The 27642-nt window shown below is 35.4% G+C and overlaps 1 long non-coding RNA gene across 1 annotated transcript in view; it reads right to left on the bottom strand.

Moving 5' to 3' along the window:
* The window catches only part of LOC141584125 (uncharacterized), a 137765-nt gene extending 110664 nt beyond the window's left edge, over positions 1-27101 (bottom strand). Inside the window, exons 1-2 of the long non-coding RNA XR_012517073.1 lie at positions 26933-27101; positions 10348-10459 (exon numbers count right to left, since the gene is read on the bottom strand). This is a non-coding gene — a long non-coding RNA (uncharacterized LOC141584125). The remainder of the gene's footprint in view (positions 1-10347; positions 10460-26932) is intronic.
* Between the last annotated feature and the right edge of the window lie 541 nt (positions 27102-27642).

Genomic DNA, 27642 nt, shown 5'->3' with positions numbered 1-27642 from the left:
CATGCTGGGGTCCATTAGGGGGAAATGGGGGAGGGACGGGGAGGTGGGGAGGTGGGAAGAGGTAGCATGGGGAGAAATGACAGATACAGGTGAGGGGAAGGAAGGCAGCAAACCACACTGCCATGTGTGTACCTATGCAACAATCTTGCATGTTCTTCACATGTACCCCCAAACCTAAAATGCAATTTAAAAAAAAGAAAAAAATATGAGTTTACCCCATTTCCCTCTCTTTCTCAGGTTCTCCATTCTGCCTTCTGGTTCTTTTGCCATGGATGATCCTCACCAGATGCTGGAGCCATGCTTTTGGACTTCCCAGCTTAAATGAATTTCTTTTTTTAACTAAATTACCTTGTCCATTATATTCTGGTTTTTTTTGTTGTTGTTGTTGTTGTTGTTGTTATTTCAGTACTATTTTTTATTGCATTTTAGGTTTTGGGGTACATATGAAGAACATGCAAGATTGTTGCATAGGTACACACATGGCAGTGTGATTTGCTGCCTTCCTCCCCTTCACCTATATCTGGCATTTCTCCCCAAGCTATCTCTCCCCAACTCCCCACCCCCCACTGTCCCTCCCCTATTCCCCCCCAACAGACCCCAGTGTGTAGTGCTCCCCTCCCTGTGTCCATGTGTTCTCATTGTTCAACACCTGCCTATGAGTGAGAACATGTGGTGTTTGATTTTCTGCTCTTGTGTCAGTTATAGCAGCATAAAATGGATTAAGGCATACGGATACATTAATATTAACATTTAAATTAGGGTTAATTCTTGGTGTTCTACATTCTATGGCTTTTCACAAATGTATCATGATAGGAATCCACCATTACAGTATCATATAAACTAGTTTCACTGCCCTAAAATATTCCCTCTCTTAAACCTACTCAATCTTTCCTCCATCCTTCCTAGCACCTACAATTGATAACTTTTTACTCTGCATAGTTTTCCCTTTTCAAGAATATCATGCAGTTGAAACCATATAATGTGTAGTCTTTTCATTTTAGCTTCTTTCATCTTAGGCATTTAAGCTTTCTTCATGTCCTTTTGGGGCAATTTTAGTCTTTGAGTAGGTCACTTAATCTGTTGCCTTTGTTTCTATTACAAATGGATGCCCTATTTTAACTTCCATTTTTGCATTTAGTTCCAAAAATCCTATTCTTCCTCCCTCATAAATTGTAAATTGTTCATTTTATACTTTTTCATATAAAAATCATTAAGCAATAAACTTTCTCAGTCATTGCATATTTTAAAACATCTTTATGCTGCCTCATTCTTGAATGATAAATCCAGTGGTTTTTGAATTGGGATTGACAGTTCTTTTTCCTCCATATTTTCAAGATGTTCATTTAAATCTTTATTGTATTTTTTGTGTTGATAAGAAATTTTCCAATTTATGTGGATAAATTCTACTCTATCTTTCAAGTCTTGATTTCACTTTCTGAATCAAGACATTTTTAGATCCCACATGAATTATGTCCATGTTAAACCCTTTCACGGCACTCTGTGTTTTCCTCCACAGTACTTGTCAGTGTTTGCATGTACGCATTTATTTCTCAGATTACTCATTTAACATTGATTTCATTCCCTCTCCTGACCTGAGGAAATCTGCAGCTTTTGTAATCTACTATACTGCCTGGCACACAATCATAGATCAAGTATTCACTAAACACCTAATAGGCTCCAGGCACCACTCTTGGTATCTTAGATGCATCCATAAACTAAACAGAAAAAAAATACCTGCCCTAAAGGGAAAGGAAAACATAGATGTAACAGATAAAAAAGAGGAGCATGCTAAAGGGTTTAGGAGATGAACTTTGGAGCCATATTGCCAGGGTTCATGTCACAGCCCACCAACTTCCTAGCTTTGGGACTTTTACGAGTCTCCTAACCCTTGTTGCCTGTTTCCTTATTCATAAAACAGAGATAATAGTATCTATGTAATAATGTTATTAGGAAAATTAAAGGATATAATATTTACAAAGAATCAGGTACAGTGTCTAGCATATATTAAGCATCATGTAAGTTTTTGTTAAATAAAAATGTATATCACATGTTATGTTGAGAAGATAAATATTTTATTTTTTTTAAATGAGTATAGTAAAGGGGACTGAGGATAGAAAATAGAGAAGACAGGTGACAATTTCAATAAGGTAGTTACATAGGCCTACTAGTGAAAAGGCAACACTGAAACCAGAAAATTGAAAGAGGTTCAAAGTACCTTTAAATTAAAGAATACATTCTAGCATTTCAAAAATATCCCAAGATTTGGGTAGAATAATAAAAATACTGAATAAGGTAACCAAAATTAAAAAGTAGAAGGGACTTGGTGGTTGGTAAATGAAAATAACAGGTAATTTTAATGGAAAAATAAGATTCAAAATGAATATATAGAGGATAAGGCTTCCTTCCACCCTTTCCACTTGCTGGTACAGTGGGCCATGGAGCATATGAGGAGGGAAAAAAATCACCACTTTGTGAGGGAGCTGTAATTCCACACTTTCACAAAGGAGAAAACTAGCTGGATTAAGGTAAGGCAACGGCTGAGAGAAAAAGATAACTTGGACAGGAGATGGCAGCTAAAACAAAAATTCTAAATAAAATAAAATTATCTTTCTTCCTAATGCAACATATTTATTTAGGGAAAATAAAACATTTGCCTACCTTAATTTTCCTCATAAAATTTCAATTTAAGTTTATATTCAATTTAGATTATATAAGCTAATTATTAATCACTAGCTTTTTAATATGTGGATTAGTGCTTTCAACATCAAATTTGAAAATCATGATAATGAGGATGATGATAATTAGAGTGATTAAAGTGGAAAATCGGAAGAAAAACTATAGTGTTATAAAATTTAAAGAGAAGAAGAAAAAGAAGAAGGAGCAAGAGGACAAGGCAAAGTCAGCTTGAAAATCCCACATGCCATTGAATTCTTTTGCCCACATGTGGCTTTTTGTCAAATGCTACACTAATGAATCCTCCAAAACACATTTCTGCAAATCACTCTACACTACATAGCCTTCGATGTGGAAGACCAGGCAATTTCTGCTCTATTTCCAGTGGTTGTTTGAAAGAAGCTAAAGTTATTAAAACTGATAATACCTATCCTCTCAATGGGCAGAGACTATGTCGTTTTTATTGTCTATTCAGGACTCAGTGATAAATAACACTCTGTTGCAATATATGAGAAATAGATTCAGCTCTGTTCAAATCCTTTGCTCATTAAACAAGCCTCTCTGCCCAAATGCTCTTTAATAAACACTTTTATAAATTTTATCTGGTTTTACAAATTTATTCATAAGCATTATTAGACAACCTCACACAATAGAATTAAAGTCTGTCTCAAACATGTTATTTCTTACATGTAGAAGACTTATGGTTAGAAAATAATGGACTACATGATTTTTCTATGACATGCCAAACGATAGATACATTCAGAAAGCAAAAGTTGAAATTTGAAATCCCACTCGCCATTATAAAAATAATAAAGTACCTCCATTTCACCTCTTGCACTTTTTGGAAGTCATATTTCAATGCTTCTCGCTAGTCTAAACTGACAGTAGAAGTGATTTTTAAATGTTGTTTTTAACTCTTCAGAGATTACTTCACAGAGAGAATATGAAAGTCTTGCCAAGAATAAGTGAAAAAAAAAAAAGTCACTCCCTTGTAATGGCATCATTTTGAAAATCTGGAAAAATAAAACCTAATTCTACAAAGAAAGAAATATGCAAGTTAGTTGAGACAATAAATAATAACAATATATTCAGAAGTCTTTGAAGATAGCCTAAGGGTAGTGGGAACACTTCTCTTTCTTCCATTTCTTTAGTAATTATTCCTGCTGCTTCTAAAAGCATCTTGAGATTTACAGGTACAAATTTATAAAACATGTCTTTTCCAGGTAATTACAATTTAAATATGGCAAACATCATTTTTCTAATGTGGGATAAGCTGAAAACATATAAAATTAATTTTCCATGTGGTACACATTTCGATAAGAGGCTATTTTTACCCAAAAATATATTGACATTATAATTATTAGGGAGAGGGAGAATAACCCTATGACTGGAATTAGGTAGAAAAGAAATACATTTTATTTTTTAAATCTGAGACCTCGACATCTGGTGACTATCATATCGGGTCAGGATGTTGGAGTCTATCAAGACTGCTTAGTTTCGACTTATTTGGGAATAGTTAGAACTACAAATCATCCTCATTTGATAAGAAATATTTGCACAGAGGTCACTGCCAACAAATTGATTCTTCAAATATTATTGTTAGCAGCATGTTTCTCTGGTCTCCCATCTTTGTGAGGTGAGCTGGCTGCATGGAAGACTTCAGGACAGCATTTTACCCTTTTAGCTTCAGGCCTGAATTAGAGTCAAGCTATATATTGAGACCTTGTGTTTGTATTTCCAGTTCAACCACTGAGAATACTAATGGGTACTAGAGAAATCTACTAGAACAAGCTAATAAAAAAAAAGAAAATGCACCATTGATTCCTTGGGAGCAGAGCTTGTCTGAGAAAGAAATTTTGCTTCATTTCCTCTGAACTTCATCCGAGAAGTAACAAAAATTTTCAGTGTGTACTCCTCTAGCCAGTTGCTACAATTCCAGTGAGGTAAAAGAAAAGAGAAAAAGAAGACATACCTTGCAAAAAAAGATGGTTTCAAAAGAAGCAAATCTTTCATGCCTGATTTTTTAAATAATCTGTCATTTACAATAAAAGCACATGAAAACTCTGTGGACCCTGTGTATTTTACTCTACCATTCATACTTTCAACACTCTTAAAATTTTAATTTAAGCTTGCTAATATTATGGAAGGCAAATATTCTATCTCTGCAGCAGGGTTTCAGAAAATAAAATAGAGAAAAGCAGGAGTGTAGGCATAAAAACAGTAGATAGCCATGTGTGGGGTCTAAAGAGAAAGAAAATCTGATCATCCTCTATGAATTCTGATTTTCAGGTAGCTGACCAATTTCATAAACTATGCAATTTAAATGAGCACTTGAAAGGGAAGACACAGAAATTTATGGGAAAGATATATAAAAAGGGGATAAAAAAATTAGACTACAAAACTTTTGAGTGTGTTGAGTGTTTCATAAAGTCCTTGATGTATATTCAACAAATATTTGTTAATTTAACAGCTATAACTAAAGATTATTGTTAATTTCAAATTTATTAATTAGAAATATTTGAAAGGGAATTGGATGGACTCTAACTAACATGATGAATATTAGAATTTATTGGAAAACTACAAGGTGGCTCATAGAAGAAAATTCTGGTACATCAAGACTTCGTAATGGCAGAGATGAGAAGCTAAGTAACAACAACAAATGAAAAATGTCTCCAGGGCCGGGCACGGTGGCTCAAGCCTGTAATCCCAGCACTTTGGGAGGCCAGGCGAGTGGATCACGAGGTCGAGAGATCGAGACCATCCTGGTCAACATGGTGAAACCCCGTCTCTACTAAAAATACAAAACACTAGCTGGGCGTGGTGGTGCGTGCCTGTAATCCCAGCTACTCAGGAGGCTGAGGCAAGAGAATTGCCTGAGCCCAGGAGGCGGAGGTTGCGGTGAGCCGAGATTGCGCCATTGCACTCCAGCCTGGGTAACAAGAGCGAAACTCTGTCTCAAAAAAAAAAAAAAAAAAAAAAAAAAAAAAAATGTCTCCAGAATGCTACTTTTATCATGAATAAGTCCTATCTTCAAATTACTTGGCTCAAGATTCAAATTTATAAGGTAAGCAATTCAGGCTTAGAATGGCCTAAAATTAACACTTTGAATGATGATCCAACTAACATTGTGAGTAATGGCGGGAGAGTAGTTTCCGAGACGGAAACGCAGGTGTTATTACCAGAAACCAGAACAACAATGGAAAGACATTATCTTATTTTACTAAATTTTTAAACATATCATCTCATTTAATTACTTCAACTAGACTTTGAGATATAATTTATTTTCTATTTTATATGAAGAAATATTAAATTAGAAACAAGAAACTTGTCAAAAATTATAAAGACATCCTCTCCAACTGCAATATTCTTGCTGTTTCTTTAACACACAAAAAGGTAATATACAACTATTCCACACTTACTCTAAACAGGTTTTAAAATCAATATTTTCAAAATTAAAATGTTTGTCAAATTATATAAATTTATTAATTTTATAAATAAAGGAGACTTTGAAGTGTTTGCTATTAGTATATAAATCTTAGCAAAAAACAATATGACGGCTTCAATATTTTCAAATGGTTTTTCTGAAAAAGACACAGGATCTACATAATATATGAATTTTTCATTCATTTTTGAGCTCACAGCAAAACCAGGAGAATTCCATGAAGGCCAAAGGATAAATAACTATCTGAAAAGAAGTGACAAGTGAACACAGAAGCCAGAACTGCACTGGAAATAAATGCCAGTATTAGGACCCCAGGGCTTTGTTGGTTAACAATCAAACATAGGGGAATAAGAGAACAAGGCTTGGGACCATGAAAAATTGAAAACTGAAAGTGTGACTATCATAAAGCCAAGAATCTAAAGAGACTGCATCCTCATTGAAAAGGCAGACTGGAAAAAAGTCGATCAGTTAGAAAGAGAACTCATCAGGGAATCCATTTGGTTTGGCCAGCTCATGGTGGAAAAAATATAATGATAATGCTTTCCATGGAGAATTTGTAGCCAAAAAGCTGTTCTTATAGAGTCTGGGATTGAATTTACAGGGGAAACCATAACAAAATTCATACAAATTACCATCTAATAGAATTAAAATTCTATTATAGTGAAATAGAAGTGAGAAATAGAGAGAAAAATTTCCAAAACAATGAGGACGGGGAGCTGACCAAGAAAAAAATATTCTATCAGTTACAAGGTCAACATTATTGTCAGATATGGTATTTGACTTGGTCTCACAAGCTATTAACTTAGTTCATTACCCTTTCATTGCTGCTGGAAGAAGACATGAGACTTCTAGGACAAAAGCAAGGGACTTTACTGCTCACAGTGAAGTGAGCAACATGATCATCAGCACTTACACGTCAGTTTCCCTTGTCCCCCCACGTCCCACAGGTGTGGCACGACATGATCGACATGAACGTTACACAATTCTGTTCTTTGTACTAAAGAGACATATTACTTCACTTCTTAGTATTCTTTGCTGCAAACGCTGAAAAATAGCCACATTAAAGAGTAGTCAGGACCTTCTTTTCTTGGGATTCTAGCAAGAATGTACAGGGATGGATACTCAGGGCTTATGGTCAATTGCCTCTCCCACCAATCTACTCCTCCTTCTAACAAGTTCTTGGCTGAAGTCGAGTTTTCTCATGAGTACATCAATTGGTTGGCCATTTGGAATAATCTTACCAGCAGTGGCTGAGAATAATCAGTTTAATTTTTATGAAATTTTAAATTAAGACTACTATTAATCAGAATTCAAGCATTAGGATAACCCCAATCTGTATTACTGACTGAAACCAGGCCTCCCAGAATCACAGACTCACCCAAATGTAAATAAGTCTTAGTTGGGGCCAGTAGGCCTTATTTCAAGCAGTAAGGATAGAGCCTAAAGCCAGTCCTTTATTTATTTCAATTCACAACCTAGGTGGACTTTCTGAATTGGGGGTTTTGCCAGTAATTACTGGCCACAGAGTGGCCAGAAAGCAACCCCGTCCCTAATGAAGATGCTTCATGGCCAGCTCTCTTAAACATACAAACATATGATCTGAAGTGACACAGGTCATTCTAGTTCAGGGTTTATTGTTAAACTTCAGTTTGATAATCATTACATTGATTTTGTTAAACCACTTGAGTCATGACCAAATAGTTTCACCCTCTCTTGCCACCATCACACAAGCTAAGGCCACTCAGGTATTAGAAAAAGAATATAAATTTGTATCCATTGGCGTAAAGCAAGATAGTGCTGATCCATGTACTTCTACATGTATGGAGCAGGGAGGTGGAGCTTCACATTAGGAGCTACCATTCATTGATGACTTCTGAGGCATTAGAATATCTCAGGACTAGTCACGTCTACATGACTACTTCTATTTTCATAATCCAGCAGCAGGTGAGTTAAGTCACAACTACTGCTTAATGATTGTTTTGCCAGGCTGTGATTTGAGATCTAAAGGACAAAGAACATTAATTGTTTTCCACTCCTTGAACCTCTCAGGGTCTAAGGTGGGAGTTTCTTCCTTAGGTTCTGGGGTTGTTACTGTTCTTTCAAATTCACAAAACAAGTGTGTGTCATTCTAGTAGCTACGGCTTCACCAGTTTTCAATTACCTCCTGCTTATGCCCAGACTTTTCATCTGGCAGGTCAAGTGCAAGAGAAACAAGGCCAGTTTTATACAAGGTACAGAGAGACTCATTATATATTCTGCCTTGGCCTACCTGGGTCACTATATGGTTCTTGGCTACCAGTGTACTCACAAGTTGTCATTATCTTTTTGATCTAGGATCATATCAGTCCAACAAAAGAATCCAGGTGGCTAAACCAAAATTAAGTTTGTATATACTAACTCCCATTTTGGGTAGGATGCCACATGGTGTACAGATTACACTGGCCTGTATTTGCTGATATAATTTTTAAAAATCCTCATGTTCAGAAATGTTCAAGGTGCAATGCAAATTTTCAAAATCAGTCTACATAATCCTTCACTTCTTTCATTTGATCATTAACTGGTTAATAATCAATAAGAAAAGAATCCTGTTTGGGCATGGCTACATTCAATGATCAAACTGCCTAAGGCTCATGGGGCAGAGAGAGAGGAGAGAGGTAGCATCAGATATCCTATTGATTTGAATTTTGAGAAGTGAAGTCTGCTTCTCAATAATGCTAGATGTCTGCAGAATAAGGAATGTGGATTGCTTGTCAAGGATGTTGACTATTAGTCCATTATAAGTGGCCTACTCAACAAAAGACGTAATAATGTCAGACTGAAAAATGGTCCAAAACGCTGAAAACATGGCAAACTTTAGTTTGATGGGCCACCAGAGTGTGACCATAGTATGCCTATCAGATTGAAATAACATCTGATATGAGATTTGGGTCTGTATCCACAGCCAAAATCTCATGTCAAATTGTAATCCCCAGTGTTGAAGAAGGAACTTGGTGGGAGGTGGCTGAATCATTGGGCTGGAGATCCAGGGAAGATCTGGTATTGCACCTCAATACCAAAGGCAGACTTCTGACATTTTCCCTTTCTTGGGAGAGGTCATTTTTTTGGTGTTAAAACCTGTGACTGATTGGATGAAGTACACCCATATTATAGCGGGTAACCTGCTTTACTCAAAGTCTACTGATTTAAATGTTAATCTCATCTAAAAATACCTCCACAAAAACATCTAGAATAGTGTTTGACCAAATATTGGACACTAGCCTGACCATCAAGCTGGCACATAAAATTAACCATCACTAATTTACACTCCGACCAACAGTGTAAAAGCATTCCTATTTCTCCACATCTTCTCCAGCATCTGTTGTCTCCTGATTTTTTAATGATCGCCATTCTAACTGGCATAAGATGGTCTCTCAATGTGGTGTTGATTTGCATTTATCTTATGAACAGTGATAATGAGCTTTTGTTCATATGTTTGTTGGCTACATAAATGTTTTCTTTTGGGAAGTGTCTGTTCATATCCTTTGCCCACTTTTTGATGGGGTTGTTTGGTTTTTTTCTTGTAAATCTGTTTCAGTTCTTTGTAGATTCTGGGTATTAGCCCTTTGTCAGATGGGTAGATTGCAAAATTTTTTTCCCATTCTGTTGCTTGCCAGTTCACTCTTATAATAGTTTCTTTTGCTGTGCAGAACCTCTTTAGTTTAATTAGATCCAATTTGTCATTTTGGCTTTCGTTGCCATTGCTTTTGGTGTTTTGGTCATGAAGTCCTTGCCTATGCCTATGCCTATGTCCTGAATGGTATTGCCTATATTTTCTTCTAGGGTTTTTACGGTGTTAGATCTTATGTTTAACTCTTTAATCCACCTGGAGTTAATTTTTGTATAAGGTGTAAGGAAGGGATCAAGTTTCAGCTTTCTCCATATGGCTAGCCAGTTTTCCTAATACTGCTTATTAAGGGCTAGGGGAGGGATAGCAGGGGTTGGGGGAATAGGGGAGGGATAACATTAGAAGAAACACCTAATGTAGATGACGGGGTGATGGATGCAGCAAAACACCATGGCACATGTATACCTATATAACAAACATAACAAACATGCACATTCTACACATGAACCCCAGAACTTAAAGTATAATTTAAAAAAAAAAAACTATCTTCAAAGAACTTTAATAATTAACCATCACAAGAAAGTTTACTCTTAAAATATTAATTTTATATTTAGATCCAGTTACTTACTCAATTATTTCATCTTTATTTCATCTCTCTCTCGATATCTCTCTCTTTCTCCCATTCCACCATCTCCTTTTCTTTGATTTTCTGTAGTATTGCAGATATATTATCACAGCATCTGCAAATAGAGATGATTTTAACTTTATGCTTTCTATATCTTATGTCTCTAATCATTTTATTCTTGTCTGATTTTATTTTTTAATAATTTCAACACAATGTTTAAAACTGTAGTAATAATGAGCCTCATTTACCTTTTCTCTGAATTTAATAGACAGTGGTTCAACATTTTCCTATTATTTAATATATGAGGTATTAGCATGTAAGAAATATCCAATTAATTTCTCTTGAGTGTTTTTATTTAGTTTCGTGTGAATTAGGAATTTACCTTTGAAAAGATATTTAATTTTGTATAAAATTTTTCACAGAAATCATATAATTTTTTCTCATTATAGCTATTCAATAACTTGAATTATATTAGTTGATTTTCTAATTTTGTTCCATCTCTGGATTACTGCAATAAATCTTCATCATTATTCATTAATTTTAATGTGATATTACTTCTATTGGTTAATATTAATTTATTTTGAATATCTTCAACAGTATTTGTGCAGATGAGGTTGATCTGTAGTTATCCTTTATGTGAAATCATTATTGGATTTAAATATTAATATCATGCCTGTGCATCTGTTATGTTCTGTCTGGAAATCAGACACCACAGTAGATATTCCAAACAGAAGCAATTTATGGATAAATTAGTTATACAATTTGAAAAGGTTAGAGCAGCAGAAGTGAAAACAACATTACTAAAAATTAAATTGCTGCAAATCAGTAAACAGTGATGCTGCAAGCCCAAGATCTCTGGGGCACACTTATAAAGTGGCTCTTGCTGCAAGTCATATCCTCCTAATAGGGAGCCTGTTAGTGCCATGTCTAGGCCAGAGCTACCTTTGCTGGGAACCACACTGCTTGAGCAGGAGGGAAATCGGTCTGCATTCCCAGGCCCATTTTCCTGTTTGTGGCTGCAGCTGTCACTCTCAACACCCCAAACACTACTGTTGCTACTCCTATTTGTACAGCCAGAAATGCCATGCCAAAGAGAAGAGGAATAGAATCCATTCTTCCCTCCTCATCCTGTCAAATCTCTCATGAGTGCACTTCAGTTGCCGAACTCAACTGGAGATCATTTATTTGGCATGGGTGTCTGGGAACCAGAGCTTGTGGGGCCACTACCCTCCGTTACAGACTAGATAACAGAAGGGCAGAAACAGATCTGAGAAAATGGAAATGACTGGGAAAGCTTATTGCAGAAAAGGAATTCAGAAGGTTTCCTTTTTTTTTTTTTTTTTTTTGTTTTCTTTCCTATTCACTAAGGCAATTTGGGTAACCCTGGGATTATCTGGTCTTTGAATCCTCACTTAAGCCAAGTGTTTATTTGGGGACAGGTCTTTAATGATATCCCTGTAAAAACTGGGCTTTTTACAGTTCCATGCTGGGATCAGTTTTGGTAACTTATGTTTTTCCTAGAAAATTATCCATTTCCTCTAGGCTTCAATTTCTCTGGCACACAGTTGGAAAAGTGGTTCATTATGAACATTAAAAACGTCTCTCTCTCTGAGGGTTATTTTTTTCTTACCACTTTTTATTTTGAATATTTTTAATCCATTTTTCTTTTCCTTGGTTTTCTAGTTATTGGGTTGTCAATTTTGTCATTATATTTAAATAATGGATTTTTTAAAATTGTATTTCTTACTCTTCTTTTGTCTTTCTTAACTTTTAAATTGAACATTTATTGCTTTTTCCTTAACTATTTTCTAAAAATGTTAACATAGTTTCTCTAAGCATTTCTTTCTAGAAATTCTATAATTTTGATTTGTATATTTCCTTTGACTCAAGATTTATTTTTTAAAAGATTCTTATCTCCACTTAGGTAGACTTTACTTTTTGTCATTGGTTTCTAATCATACTGCATATTTATATTGGTAAATGTCACTTGCATAATTTTAAATTTGTAGATTAAATAATTATTTTTACAGCAATCAGGAATTTATTTTCTCATGATTCTGGAGGCAAAAAGGCTGAGATCAAAGTATCAGTAGGGTTGGTTTCTACTGAAGAGTTCCTCTGAGGTTTGCAGATTCCCATCTTCCTGTATCTTCACATGGCCTTCCTTTTGCACATGTCTCTGTTCAAATTTCCTCTTCTTGTAAGGACTCCAGTCATATTGAATTAGGGCCCACTCTAATGAATTCATTGTAACTTGATTACATCTGTAAAGATCTTATTTCCAAAATTCAGCCACATTCTGAGATACTAGGCATTAAGATTTCAACATACGGATTAGGAAGATGGCAAAATTCAGCCCATAATATTTTGCATTCTTTGTGTTAAGGTCAACTGTCAGCATCAGCACTAAAAGAAATTTGGAAATAGATATTGATTGTTATATATTTTGAATTAAAATGAAGTCTTCTGTTTCTTTATATAATTATCATGATAAATCTTGAAAAACTGTAGACTCAGAAGTCTAGCAAAGACACACTAGTATAAAATATGACAGTTATGGATGGGACAGCAGAAAACTTAATAAATTTGCCTCATTATTTTTGTTCTGTTATGATCTTTTTTTGTAGAACATTGGGCTGATTTTCTTTAAAAATATTAAATGTTCAATGAGTTTACAGTCCATTTCAACCTATTTTATCAGTCATGATTGTAGTTACAACTCCTTCAGCATTTTTCCTCTAAACTTAAATTTACATAATCCAGATTCTGTTGTTTCATTAAACATTTATTCTTTCACTGACATTTTGAAGAGTTATATCCTTAGAGTCCAGATAAACCTCCATGGGTATGAACTTGTAAGATACAAGCTGGACAGCTGCTCACTGAATGTACAATGGGGAAAAAGTAATTTCCAGCTGTGTAAAATTATAGTCAGCCTAGCTGTTACAAAACAGATCATTGAATTAATGTAAAAAATCACTGATAATAAAGGTTATTAAATCGTTCTTAGACTTCTAATGCTACGGTATTTTTCTAGAGGATAATTTGTACATTGGGAGACTAAATGTGAGAAAAATACCAGTAACTTGATGCTTTGCATAATTATTTATTTATGGTCAAGAAAACTTAATAGAAGGAATCATACAAATTTTTATTTTCCACAAGTGGCTTCTAGGAAAACCTGTTATTTAGGGACTCGCATATGTATTTATTTAGCTAGGATTTTTGATCTCTTTTATGGCAGGCACTGTGAAAGATGTTTGAGATGCATCATGAATAAAACACTTCCTCCATTCTGGGTACCAAAAATACAAGAATGTAATCATTTTTTAATTGCTAGCAAATAGCAGGAGCAAGTAAAAGTGGCTACTGAGATCAGGCACAATGGTTCACACCTGGGAGGCTAAGGCAGGAGGACTGTTGGAGGCCAGGACTTTGAGATGAGCTTGGGCAACTATCAAAAAACCCTATCCTTAAAAAAAAAAAAGCCAAAAATTATCCAGGTATAGTGGTGCACATCTGTGATCTCAGCTACTTGAGAGTCTGAGGTGGCAGGATCACTTGAGCCTAGGAGGTGGAGGCTATCCTGAGCTATTATCATGCCACTGCACTGCCACCTGGGGAACAGGGTGAGACCCTGTCTCAAATTAATAAACTAATAAAATTAAACAAAATTTAAAAGAGTGGCTACATATTAACATATTGAAGCTCTGGTACATAATAAGTGAGAAAATTTAAGTATGGGAATGTCTAATAATATATATAAATAATATAAAGGGGTGTGTGTGTGTGTCTGTGTGTGTGTGTGTAAATCAAGAATATGGGACAATGTGGGATGGCTGAAAGAATATACCAGAGCTTGACAGTGAGAAACAAGTGAGATCAAGATCCCCCAAGAACAAATAGGAGAATTAAAAACCTCTCAGAATGGATAATAATCTTGCAGCAGAATATAGATTACAGGCTTGTTTGACAGTACTCTTTTGAGTTATCAATGTCTGAGCCAAAACTTGAGGGTTAAAGTAGGATTTTGTTAATTGGCATTGGAGCAGAAAAAGATACTAGGGGGAATAGAATGGGAGAAGGAGGCAGTTCGGGTGGAGAAAATGACATATGCATAGCAAAGATTAAAGAGCGCACAGATTATTTAGTATGCATAATATTTTATAAGAAGAGTGAAAAGCAAGCTTATATTCACTTTCACTTCCTCTTACTATACTCATAGGGTAAACAGTGTGGTTTTTGTACTCCACTTAATATGTAATAGGTAATAGATTTAATTAGGCAACCAAATGTCATTTACTTTACAGGAGACCTGCACCTATGCATTAATTGAAGTTTTACTCATTTTTTTTTAGCAATTGTGTAAATAATTCATTGTTGTACAACACACTGGAAATTGGTCTGCTATAATTTCAGTAGTACTGCTCTAAAGCACTGGTTTTGGAAGAGAACGACTTCTTAGCAGTCAACTGAAATTTTGTGTGCTTTTTGTTGTTCTTCAACCCAATCTATGCCATTTTTAAGTGCACATCTGGACTTCTTCCAGTGAAGATTTTCTATGGTATTTTAGCATTCATTTCTCAATTATACTGTTGTTGCAAGACAATACTTCTCGAAGTTCTTTAACTTTCTGGTGAGAATTAAACCACAGATGCATAATTAAATGTATCCAAGCTTAAACAAATTAAGTCAAATAAAATTCCAATGTTCTCCTTATCTGAAAATAAAAAGTCTTATATAGAAATTTGCATTCTCTCTTGAAAAAGCATTATATTTTATCATGCAATTATGTTTTCAAATAGAAAAAAAGCAATAATTTATCATCAATGACGGAGTCCATCTTATGAATTTATTTTAAAACATTCTCATTGTTCAGGTAAAACAATTTAAGAAAAGTATATGTAATAGCACTGTGAGTAGAAAGGCCTCTTAGATGATGACAGTGGCTGTCTTATGTTGTATATAAATAAACAAGACATAATAAAAAATAGAGAAATAAATTATTTTTTAAAATCTACCAATGGATAATTCAACAAACATCTATTGGGAGCCATATATGATATCACTCACTGGACACACACATTAATAAGGTATAATTTTCAAGAAGTTAATAATCAAATGAGGGAAACTGTGAAGCTAGAGTTTACATCAAATGCTGATCATGTTAATAAAGGCAAGCACAAGATACATGAGGGGCATTAAAGAGAAGTTGCCAACTTCTTTGCAGGAGAGAAAAGATTTCACACGATTAGAGAAGACCTGGTAAAGCTATACAGGAAAGAAGTTTCAGGGAGATAATACACCGTTTCAAAAAATATCAGTAACACCTACCATTGGATAGTTGAAATACTGGGTAACAGTCTTTTATTTTTCCAGGTATGAGAAAATTTGTTGTTTTTGTTTAGTTGCTGTTTTTACAATTGTTTATCTGAAGGTATAAAGCGAATCTTCAAAATTTTGTTTATTTGCTTTTGCTTTTGACAGGTTTATGTGATGTTTACCAATTATGGCAGCAAAGCACAATTTCAATCTGCTATTTCATTATCTCCTTGTATTTAGGTTCCTCTAAAGCATGATTTCAGCATTTAATTATATCAAGTAATTTTCTGTTTAATGTCAGAAATTGTATCCTTTGTGTTTCCCTTTTACCGTGAATGCTACGAGGTACATTAATTAATACATTAAAATGCCATGTCATGGTTAACGAAACTGTGAGTACAATACTTGATCATCTGAAGGCTTAAGAATGAATGTCCCTTTCTGTATTGTACTCCAAAGCACCGATTACAGAATCTCAATTCAGTCACACCTATAGCCAGAAATAGGTTTTATTGCCCTTATAAGCTCATCCTGACTACTCTGAGGCTAGACAAATAATGATATAATTCATTTCTACTTGGGTGGCTAGCAGGACATATTAATACAAGGATATCCTTTTATTTAACTAATTATTTATTTTTAAAATCAGCATATGTTTGAATATACTTGACCTGTGAGGAAGAAACATTTGTTACAGCATATAAGGACAGATTTCCATTAGGTATAGAATACAAATCATGTTAGTTTGTGAGAGACCATTTAGGCATCAAATACACAAATGAAGTACAGTCCTAACTAAAGCAGAGTTCTTAATAAACTTTGTAAATAACCACATGGTGGTGAATAGTAAGGGAACCTCGTCAGTATACTTTGTTCCATATTTAACCATAGTTCTGAGTAATTTTGTAGGCAAGACAAATCTATCAATCTGTATGTCTATATTTCTACTCTTTGTAGATCCATTACCTTTAACCTTTCCTATTGATTTATTATCTCATACATAAGAATTTTTATATGCTGTATTTTCTGGATTGTGCGGGGCCAACTTGAATAAGAAACTATTTAGACAGTGTTTCATTAAAGCTGATACAAATGTGGTACATATACACCATGGAATATTATGCAGCCATCAAAAATGATGAGTTCACGTCCTTTGTAGGGACATGGATGAACCTGGAAACCATCATTCTCAGCAAACTGACACAAAAGCAGAAAATCAAACACCACATGTTCTCACTCATAGGCGGGTGTTGAACAATGAGAACACATGGACACAGGGAGGGGAGCACTACACACTGGGGTCTGTTTGGGGGGAAATGGGGGAGGGACGGGGGTGGGGAGGTGGGAAGAGATAGCATGGGGAGAAATGACAGATACAGGCGAGGGGACGGAAGGCAGAAAACCACACTGCCATGTGTTTACCTATGCAACAATCTTGCATATTCTTCACATGTACCCCAAAACCTAAAATGCAATAAAAAAAAGCTGATACAAATATAAACTGTTGAATTTATTATAGCTAAACTAGAAAATAAAAGGATGTTTCTCTATGTCCATTAGAAAATAGAACTTTAGCCACAATAAATCTACATTATTAGATCCTAGAAATTAATTATTGTTGTGATTATCTTGGTGTAGTTAAGAATGTTTATACATGAAGTTGTCAACTACTAGGCTAAGAGAGCTTTGGAAATCTTTTTTTTTTTTCTTTTTTTAAATTGTACTTTAGGTTCTGGGGTACATGTGAAGATCATGCATAGGTACACACATGGCAATGTGGTTTGCTGTCTCCATCCCCGCGTCATCTACATCTGGCATTTCTCCCCATGTTATCCCTTCCAGACCTCCCACCCTCCACTGTCCCTCCCTTGCCCCCCACCCAACAGACCCCAGTGTGTGATGCTCCCTTCCTTGTGTCTCTGAGAGCTTTGGGGCACAGGGAGTTGCGAAACTTAACTCAGTTTCACAAGATGAAAAGGATCTCTTTATAGTGACATCAGTTTGAACTTGAAAAGCCTGTCCATGGGTCGATGCCCTGAAATACTAATTGTAAAAAATAACTTTTAGTGTTATGTACTGAGTTGTTCTTTTGACCTTTTACCAGAATACTTACACAGCAGCCTGAAAATAGAGTAAGGGAAATGAAGAAACCACCTGTTAATAATCAGATTGTAAGATTCTGGGCCGGGTGATGTAGCTCATGCCTATAATCCCAGCACTTTGGGAGACCGAAGTGGGTGGATCACGAGTTCAGGAGTTTGAGACCAGCATGATCAACATGGTGAAACCCTGTCTCTACTAAAAATACAAAAATTAGCTGGGCGTGGTGCTGCGTGCCTGTAACGGCAGCTACTCAGGAGGTTGAGGCCGGAAAATCGCTTGAACCCGGAGGTGGAGATTGTAATATGCCAAGATTGTACCAATGCACTCCAGCCTAGGTAACAGAGCAAGACATGGTCCCAAATAAAACAAACAACAAACAGAAAAGATGCTGGTTAAATTTAATGCAAGATACTGAATTTTCACAATGGAGGAGAATGGAATACTTTACTGAGGTAATTCTCAGTTTAAATCAATAATAATCCTGACAATAAGAAAATATTGTGAACAGTGAAGTATTGACAAATCTCCAGAGACATCTAATTCATCTCAGAATGTGTTTGTTGTGCTTGTCATGAATTGACAAGAGATTACAAAAGTATTTTGTACATCAGTTTGATGACGGTTATTGACATTCTATATACATGAACATGATTGTGTTTTTATCCATCTCAAAAGGGATACAACTCCTGAAATATTTTTAACATATGACTGGTATGTTTTTTAAACTAGAGAACTTATTTTAATTTCTCCTTTTGGTTTGTCAATACTTTCCACAGTGAAGGCTTTAAAACCAGTAGAGTTGTCTGTATATTTTAAGCTAACTAAAAATGTACAGTATCAAGAATACATAAACTTTTTGTATCCCTTCTCTTATAATATGAGTGAAAAGAAATTGGCATCAATTACTTTTCTAGGAAATCTCAAAGGCATTCTGGGTATAAAGAAATCTAATAAAGAAATGTAAGAGTGTTATTATTCAGAAATGAGTTCTTGTTCAACACCCACTTATGAGTGAGAACGTGCTGCGTTTCCTTTTCGGTTCTTGTGTCAGTTTGCTGAGAATGACGGTTTCCAGCTTCATCCATGTCCCTGAAAGGACATGAACTCATCCTTTCTTATGGCTGCAGAGTATTCCATGGTGTATATATGCCACATTTTCTTTATCCAGTCTATCTCTGATGGCATTTGCGTTGGTTCCTAGTCTTTTCTATTGTGAATAGTGCCACAATAAACATACATGTTTTCATAGTATGTGTCTTTATAGTTTTTATAGCATGTCTTTATAATAGAATGATTAATAATCCTTTGGGTATATACCCAGTAATGGGATTGCTGGGTCAAATGGTATTTCTAGTTCTAGATCTTTGAGGAATCACCACATTGTCTTCCACAATGGTTGAACTAATTCACACTCCCACCAACAATGTAAAAGTGTTCCTATTTCTCCACATCCTCTCTAGCACAGTTGCATTTTCAAGTAAAGAGCACGATATGCAGTCAAAGATATATTTGTCTTTTTAAAAGCATGAAAAAAATTTATTTCACTTTTTTACACAGAACCCATGTAAAAGTTTGCATTATTCACAATCTATAAAAATTGGCCCAACTTTGTCAACATTTAATATATTTCTTTTAAAATTTGTCTTTCAGATTGGTGATTATATATGTATTACATATATTATGTATTATTTATAATTATCATATATGTGTTATATATTATGTATTTATTGTATGTATGTACTCACAATCTGGCACAACAGAACTTTTTTTAAGGCAAATCTTATTTTTATGAACAAAATATTTCAACAAGTTAAATATATCCATTATCTTATGTATACACTCTTGTTTCTTTAAAATTGTTATAACTTGTGTAGTGAACCTAAGTATACAACTTTTATTCCCATTAAGACACTGAAAAACTGTGGAAGTAGTTAAAAGAGAACTGTCATCCACTTGCACCTTAGCAAATCCACATAGCTCCAGTAAGGCAATCCTTCCATAGGCATACATGTTCTTTTAAAAAAATTAATAGACTTTACCTTTTAGGAAATTTTCTTACATATATACGAATCCAGAGGGTGGTACAGAGAGTTCCCAAATACCCCATACCCAGTTTCTCCTTAACATCTTACATTGATATGATACAATTTTGATGATTAATGAAGCAGGACTGATATACTGTTATTTACTATACTCTGTAATTTATTTAGAGTTCCTTACTTTTTACCTAATTCTCTCTGTTTGTGTATATGGGTGTGTGTGTGTGTGTGTGTGTGTGTGTGTGTGTGTGTGTTGTGTGTCTCCAGGGTTCCATCCAGAGCACCACATTATATTCGCCCACTCTGTCTCCTTAGGCTCCTTTTGGCTGTGGCAGTTTCTCAGACTATTTTTATGACCTCAACAGTTTTGAAGAGTACAGGTCAGGTATTGTGTAAGATGCTCCACTTTGGAATGTGTCTGATGTTTTTCTTATGATAAAATTGTGATTATGAGTTATTGAAAGGAAGAGGACAGAGAGAAAGGCCACAACGTTTATCACATTAAATCAAAGATACATTCTATCAACCTGACTTATCTCTGTTGGTGTTACCTTGAATGACCTAACTAAGCTGGTGTTTATCAGATTTCTCCACTTTGAAGTTATTGTTTTTTCCTCATTCCATGCTGTAGTCTTTGAAAGAAAATTACTATGTGCAGCTTGCATTATGAAGTAGGTACATATGCTGTCCTTCCTTGAGGGTGGACTATCTATTCAAATTATAAAAAATTATTATGCATGGGAGTTTACCTCTTTTCCCCCATTCATATATTTATTTATTCTCATTTATTTGTATAGCTATAGAAGATAGGTATTTTATGCTTTGGATTATAATCCAGTCCTACTTTGGTCATTTATTTTGTTGTTCTATTTGTTCCAATTTTGGCCATTGGGAGTACTTTTAGTTGGCTCCTGTATCATTCCTACACGCTCCAATTATATTGGATTTTTTAGCACCTCCTTATTTTCTCAAATTACAAGATGCTTCGGACTCATCTTATATATTTCCTGTTCCAGTCCTAGATGCAGTCATTTCTCCAAGGAGCTTTGGTTCTTTTAATTGGAGAACAGTATTAGATAGAAAGATCTAGGATCTAGGTGTGCTCCTTGATAATGAGGTATCTTTTATTGTATGCTCTCTCAGCTGACAAATGAAGGATACGTCTGTGTGTTCACAAACCTGTGTATAGGCACAAGTCTGTAAATATTTCTATATGTGATTTTACTCATTTGTCTTAAGCTAAATGTGAGTTCATACAGCGGCTCAACTCTGATCTACTGTCACACGGTTCACTCTAGATTGTTCCCCTTACTTATCTGTGAATTCCCACTCCAGCAGTGAGAAACCCAAAGGCAGACATCTGCCATTCATTTACTTAAGTGTTCAATAGCAATATCCATATACGTGTAGCAATATCAGAACTATTAACCTTTAGCACCATGGAAAAAATGTTGTCAACTAGAATACACAAGGTTTGTGCAATTTCCTTTCTCTTTAGTCCTACAGACTCCAGTCATTTCCAGAGTGACTTAGATCATCACTTTCCCATATCCCATTCAGTGAGGTTGTTGCATACACTTGTGATACATATAGATTTACTCATCACAATCTGCATTCCTTCCTGGAATCCCCTGACCTCCTAAATTATGTTTCAAAACCTGCATATAGTAAGATTCACCTTTGTGCTCTAACAAATGGGTTTAAGAAATGCATAATGCCATGTGTCTAGTGCCATACAGAATAGTTTTACTGTGTGGAAAATCTCATTCTTTACCTATTTATTTTCTTCCATTTCATTTGAACCCCTGGCAACCACTGTTCACTGTTTATTATCCTGATAGTTTTGTCTTTTTGAAATTTCATATAATTGGGAGCATATAGTATACAGCATTGTCAGACCTTTTTTGAGACAAGAAACATTTTGGGTTCTTCCATGTTTTACTGTATCTTGATAACTCATTTTTTTTTTCTGTCACTGAATAGCATTACCTTATATGAATGTATTCCAGGTATTACTTTTTTAAATCCCATCACTTATTGAAGGATACCTTGGTTGTTTACAGTTTTTTTTTTGGTTATTATGGAAAAGGCTACCATAAATACTTATATGCAGGATTTTGTGTAGATTTAAGTTTTCAAATCAACTGAGTAAATACATAGAAGCTCAAGTGCTGTGTCATATGATAAGACTATTTTAGTAAACTTATAAAGTGCCTTCCAAAGTGGCTCTACCATTTTGCATTCCTAACAGCAATGACTGAGAGATTCTATTGCTGCACATTTTTGCCAGCCCTTGGTATTGTTGGTGCTGTTGTTTTAAACTTTATCCATTCAAAAACGTTTGTAGAACCTGACCAAAAAGAAGCAATAAGGGATGGACTCCCTATTTAATAAATGGTGCTGGGAGAAATGGCTAGCTATAAGCAGAAAATTAAAAGTGGACCCCCTCCTTACACAGCATACAAAAATTAAGTCAAGATGAATTAAAGACTTAACTGTAAAACCAAATTACTTTTTTTAAAAGCCTAGAAGAAAATATAGGCAACACCATTCAGGATCTAGGTACAGGCAAACATTTCATGATGAAAATGAGAAAGGCAATTGCAATGAAAGCAAAAATTGACAAATGGGATTTAATTAAACTAAAGAGCATCTGTGCAGCAAAAGAAACTATCATCAGAATGAAGAGACAACCTATGGAGTGGGGGAAAACGTTTGCAACCTATCCACCTTACAAAGGGCCAATATCCAGAGTATGCAAGAAATGCACACAAATTCACACACAAAAAAAATCAAACAACCCCATTTAAAAGTAGGCAAAGAACATGAACAGGCATTTCTCAAAAGAAGACCTTCATAAGGCCAACAAACATATGAAAGAAAAGCTCAACATCACTGATCATTATAGTAATGCAAATAAAAATCACAATAAGATACCATCTCATGCCAGTCAGAATGGCAATTATTAAAAAGTCCAGCAACAACAGATCCTGATGAGACTGAATTGAAAAGGAACACTTCTATACTGTTGGTAGAAGTTAAATTAGTTCAATCAGAGTGGAAGAATGTGTGGCAATTCCTCCAAGATCTAGAAATAGAAATACCATTTGACACAGTGATCTCATTACTGAGTATATACCCAAAGGAATATCAATCTTTCTATTATAGATACACACGTGTATATGTTCATTGCAGCACTATTCACAATAGCAAAGATAGGGAATCAACCCAAATGTCCATCAATGATAAACTGGATAAAGAAAATGTGGTATATATACGGCATGGAATACCACGCAGCCATAAAAAGGAAGGAGATCATGTCCTTTGCAGGGACATGGATGGAGGTGGAAGCCATTATCCTCAGCAAACTAACACAGGAACAGAAAGCCAATCACCACATGTTCTCACTTATAAGTGGGAACTGAACAATGAGAACAAATGGACACACGTGGGGGAACAACACACACTGGGGACTGTCAGAGTGGAAGGGGGAGGAAGAGCATTAGTAAGAATAGCTAATGGATGCTTAGCTTAATACCTAGGTGATAGGTGGTTGATCTGTGCAGCACCCAGCATGGCACAAGTTTACCTATGTAAACTTTCACATCCTGCACATATATCCAAGAACTTAAAATAAAATTCGAAGAATAAAAAGTTTGTTGTAAGGAGTATCTCATTGTTTTGATTTGCAATTCCCTAATGACCAATAATGTTGAACATTTTTCCATATACTTATTTGTCCTCTGTATATTTTCTCTAGTGGGCTACCTGTTAAGGCTTTTTGCCCATTCTCAATTGTTTTTAGTTTTGTTTTTAAATTGTTGGCTTTAAGAGTACTTTTTTTTTAGATTTTAGATAAAAGTCCTTTATAAGATACATGGTTTGCAAATACTTTGGTGATTTTTGTTTTGATTTCTTAATAGCATTCTCAGCTGAAGACCAATTTTAATTTTGTAGTTATTATATAATAAATTGATAAATTACAAGTTAATTAATTTCTGATACATTATTAATATTCATAGTTATATCATTTTTCTTTTCTTGGACAATGCCTTTAGTATTGTTTAAAAAATTTATTGCCAAACCTAAGGTTACTTAGATTTTCTCCCATGTATCTTTTAAGATATATAATTTAATCTAATAATTTATTTTATTGAATCTGTTGCATATCACTGGGGAAAAAAAGCACACAAATTACCACTAACATTATAAGTGTTCAAAAATATTTCACTTAGATATTTTAAGTGGAATAAGTAAGTCACATAATTTTCAGCAATACTTGAAGTCCATAAGAGGCTACCACTTTTTGAAGATACCAAATAATATTATTTAATTTACTTGCTCATATAATTTTTACATTGTTATACTTTTAAACCACTTATGGGAGAAAAAGAAATACTACAAATACCAAAACCTGACCAAAAATTTAACTGGTGAAATTGAGATAATTTATATTAGTTTTTTTCCATAAGAAAATAAACTATAGTTTATTTGTAAATTATACTAGTTATACTATTATATTAATTTTTTTTACATTGTATGCAATCAGGAAAAACATAACTACCTGATTTTAAGAGAACGTGTTAAACTCATTTAATTTGTTCAAGTGATCACACATAGCAGGATATATAGAGACAGATCAACATAGATGATAGATCGATTAGATAGATAGGATTTATAATTTTTTAAATAATTGTCATTATTGTTTTGGATTAAAAACCACTGTTTGCATTTTCACCTTCCACTTACTGGCCTAATATCACTTCAAATGTACTTACTCCTTATCTTATTACTTAACAGCCGTGTTCATTTAGATATTTCGCAGCGAAACTGCTCTTTGAGTTACTGCTTCCACAAATGTCTAAAGCATTCATGACAGTACAGATTTTCCAAAGCAAGAGGTGATTTTTCTTTCCTAAACATTCTTAAATTCTTATATTTTAAATTTATGTATGCACTTTTCTATAATTGAATAATTATATCATTTCCTATAATCAAATCAGAGTTTTTATACATTTAAAAGTTTTAGTAATCTATAATTACTATTAGTTTTATTTTTACAAAAGAGATAGACTGAAATGGTCATAAATTCATTGTTACTCTGTTTTCTTTCACTTTAAATCTGGCCAAAAATTTTCAGAACAGATTTGCTGTGTGAAATCTTAGAATAAGTCACCAGATGTTTTTTTCAGTTTCTATCCAAGCCTCTTGAAATATTTGTTCTTAGGACATCCCCTGCTTGTGCCACTTCTTTGAAGTTAGCTGCATATAATAAGTAAGACTACCTAGAGACCAAAATGTTAGGAAAAATTTAAGTTTTACAAGACAAAAATCAAATCCAAGGTGTTATCAGTAAAATGTGGTTTTGGATAAATCCCTGGTCCAAGTGTGGCTGTAACATATTTTGCTAAGGTTTTGGAAAGATTTAAGCCACTCTTAGACTATGGCAATTAAACCAAAAAATGTCTAAGACCCATGTGTACCATCTATTCCTTCTCAGCCAGATAAAATCTTCTAAGAATATTAAGTGTGTGGCCCTTTAATTTTGGTTAAACCAAAGGTCTTCTAAAAGTTTTTAAGGCGATTATCTCACAGCACCCTCTCTCCCAAGATACAGAAGAACCTTCTCAGAGATTTACAGCAATGGCTTTTATATAAGAGAATGAATCCCAATAAGATCCTTGGGAAACTCACAACCTTTTTAAGAATGTTTTATAAATAGAAACACTGCCTGTCAGCTTAGAATTTAAAAAGTCAGAGCCAGTTCACAATGAAAACATGCTTCTAAACCTTCAACACACAACTGCAAAAAGTGGACCATTTCTTATAAATAGAAAGAATGACTCATAGTGGAGAGCAAACTGGCTCAAGGATCTGCACTTGAAGAACCCTACCTGAGGCACTGCGTCCATATCTGGACTTAAGATGATGAGCTGCTGGCCCTAAAGTCTGGTCTTGATATTGTAGATGAAGCTTCTGGGGACTGTGAGAGGAGGTAAGTGTCTATTCCATGCATGAGGAATGAAAATAATCTGTGGCAGACTGTGGTTTATTAGGCATGGCCACAACTGATTTGTAACACCTGCATTGGGAAGTGGAATCTATTTTCCCTCTCCTTGAAACTGGGCTGGGCTTGTCAGTTGATTTGACTAACAGAATGTGACGGGAGAGACTCAGTGTGATTTCCATGTTGGGGTCATAAGCCTTCCAACTTTCACTGGATCTCTTGAAACACTTGCTTTTCAGATATCCTCTCTCAGAACCCAGCTGCCAAACAATAAGAAGCCCAAGCCATTTATTTGATAGGCCAAGTGGAGATATTCTACCAATAGCTCCAGCTGAACTTCCAGATGTCAAGAAGCATCACCTGCCAGCCATGTGAAAAACCATTCAGTTGAACCTTCTGCTATTTGTAGCCCTAGCCACTATCTGACCTCAATTTCCTGAGACACCAAAAATTAGAACCATCTGCCAAGTCTAATGAACATGCAGACCCAACAAACATAATACATTAGTGTTTTTGCTGCAGAGTTATGGAGTGATTTGCTAAGCAGCAGTAGATAAGTAAAACAACAGAAAGAGTTACAGTAATCTGTTCAGAAAATATTTTCTATTCATAGGATGGATGAATCTTAAAATCTAGAGTAAGCTGTGGAAATTTGGGGAAGTTTAGAACTGAATTTCTCCATACTGCATTATACTGTAGTTGTTTTCTTTAGTAATTGTTCATTTACATTGTAGGTCAAGCTGAAGATTCAAAATTAAATTTATTTACATCTTATTTTCAGCACATAAAACATTTCCTCACATGTTTACTTGGTATATTTATTTCTGTGGAGATTTTCTATTGACTTTGGAGATAAGGGGGGAAATTTTCTGCACTCAGAGTCCTTCAACTGTCTTGAGAGGTGATAAAGCTCTTGGCAGGCCAGAAGCAATCAATTTTGTGTCATTTAAGTTCTTATTACAAAACACATTCAGCCTGATCCTTACAATTGCTATTTTAAACAGGCAGATTCTTATGTTAGAAATCAGACATCTCCATTTTCAAAGCTAAAATTTTTTAAAGTTAAAAAGTTTTTCTGTTAATAATAAACATGAATCTTTAAATTAGATATACTTACAGGTAGCACATTTATTAAAAGTTTTGGCCAGGAATGCTGGGAAGATGGCCGCCTAAGAACAGCTCAGGACTTCAGCTCCAGGTGAAAGCGCAGAGGGTGAGTGGACACCGCATTTCCAGACGAATTTTTATTGCCCACAGACCAGGAGATACCCAGGCAGAGGGGTCGCCAGTGCCACAGTCCCGGCCGGTGCGGCTGTTTTGGCCCCGGGGGGCTGATTTGGCCTGCGAGGCTGCTGTGACCACACCCTGTTGCTGCGGTTCTCCATACAAAAGCCACAGGTCTGGGAGCCCTCTTAGCTGGCGATCTGAGCCCTGAGATGGCAGAGTTGCCCATTCATCTGAAATAGCGAGCCAGGCCTGGAGATTCCTCGGCAAAAAATCCGCCAGGAGCCGGCGCCGCAGTTCGAGCCGACTCAGTGAGTCGCAGCACGGGAGATCCCGGCGCCTTTTCAACAAGCCACTGGAACGCAGGGTCGTTCAACTTAAAAGAAAAGACACTGAGTCAGGGAGCCAGGTGATCAGGCTCGGTTGGTCCCAGCCCCCCACCCCCAACAACAACGAAAACAAAAACAGTAATTGGAAACCCTCTGGGTTGAGCCCTTCAAACCAAGCACAGCTGAACCCGGGAGGGTCCAGCTCGGTGGGGGAGGGGCGTCTGCCATTACTGAAACTCTCCACTGCTACGGAGGCAGGCAGCCGTCACCCAGG

Source organism: Saimiri boliviensis, chromosome 4, assembly GCF_048565385.1.
Source record: "Saimiri boliviensis isolate mSaiBol1 chromosome 4, mSaiBol1.pri, whole genome shotgun sequence".
NCBI lineage: Eukaryota > Metazoa > Chordata > Mammalia > Primates > Cebidae > Saimiri > Saimiri boliviensis.
Note: the sequence above shows the minus strand (reverse complement) of the source record. Positions and strands in the feature narration are given on the sequence as shown.